We start from the raw sequence: 1,603 nt of genomic DNA on the forward strand, positions 1-1,603 counted from the left end.
GAGCAAATCTGTCGGATGAGACGTTTGTATCTGCTTCGGAGAGTATCCTTTATAGATGTCACATCCTGAATGCGGCTTTGTGGCACGCCGAGGTATGTATAAGTCTCTCCAGCGCAAAGGTGTCGTATAGCGCTTCTATTAACGAGTTCAGGATCTTCAGCGATGCCGTTAAGATTTCCTCGCTTCAAATAAAGCTTGGCACATTTGTCTAACCCAACTTCCATTCCAAGTTCCTTAGTATATCGTTCGACAATCCCTAGAGCTAGATGTAGTGCTCTTTGTTTTTAGCATAGATCTTAAGATTGTCCATGTAAAATACATGAGTGACCTTGTACTTTCGATCTGTAGGTTTGCCGCACAAGTACCTATCAGAATGGCGAAGTGCTAGAGATAGTGGCAATAATATAAGGTAAAAGAGGAGTGGGCTCATGGTGTCGCCCTGAAAGACACCTCTCTGAAAGGTGACCTTGTTAGTTGTCGCACGATTTTTTCCAGATGAGATGGTAAATCTGGGTTTCCAAAGCGGCATCAATCTCTCTATGCACCTAACTACTTGCGGATGAACCTTTAAGATTTCCAAAAGACAGATGATAAGTCTATAGGAGGTCGAATCGAAGGCTTTCCGATAATCAATCCAGGCCATCGATAGGTCACGCTGGTAGAATGCTGCATCTTTGCAGACACATCTATCGATGAGCAGGTTCTCCCGACATCCGGCTACGCCTTTCTTTGAGCCTCGTTGTTCATATATTTCTTGCCACACAGGTTCAATTGCCCGAACAATCCTGTCATTTAGGATAGCTGTGAATATCTTATAAAGTGTGTTCAGACAAGTTATTGGCCTGTAATTATTCGGGTCAGCTAAGTTGCCTATTTTCGGCAGGAGTATTGTGCGCCTTTCCACTAATAACTTCGAAATCGGCTCTTCCGACTTCAAATATGAGGTGAAAATAAGGGCCAAATGCTGATGGGTTTAAGAAAACTTCTTCCACCAGAAGGTTTTGATACAATCTGGTCCCGGCAACACATAACTCCTTGAAGCTATTTATATTTTCTGAGTCTTCGTCCAATCTATGCTGCACTTCGTAGATTTCTCTCCAAAATACTCCGACCTTCTCTGGTTTGGGTGGGTGTTTGACAGTAACTGAAGGGTCTTGGGAGAGTCGAGATGGGCCGGAGAGAAACTATTGATTTTCTCTGACCCACCTCTCCCTCCGCTCTAGACTTCTCTTAGCGTCAGATAGTATCCGTATTCTCTCAATAATATGCTGCCTGATGGTCAGCAGTTTTGACTTGTCAACTGTGTGATAACAGGTCCGGAGTTCGCGCGCGAACTTTCGAACCTTGGCGGTCGGATTCTCCGGAAAAATGTCCACGAAGCTCGTCATCCATTTCAACCAGATCTTTAGGCTTAAGAGAAACCTTGGTGTTGATGTGTGACGTACTGGACCGTCACGTGTAGTAATTGAATGAACAGGTGTAGTCAATCTTTAGTAGTTACCCGCGCGCATATTCAAATAGATATAGAATATGATTGTAGCTAGTATATTAAGTACACGAAGCTTGTTGGCGTCGTCGAAACCTTTTGCGCAGTTCTCACATC

The sequence above is a fragment of the Belonocnema kinseyi genome, chromosome 7 (genome assembly GCF_010883055.1).
Source record: "Belonocnema kinseyi isolate 2016_QV_RU_SX_M_011 chromosome 7, B_treatae_v1, whole genome shotgun sequence".
In the NCBI taxonomy this organism is placed as follows: domain Eukaryota; kingdom Metazoa; phylum Arthropoda; class Insecta; order Hymenoptera; family Cynipidae; genus Belonocnema; species Belonocnema kinseyi.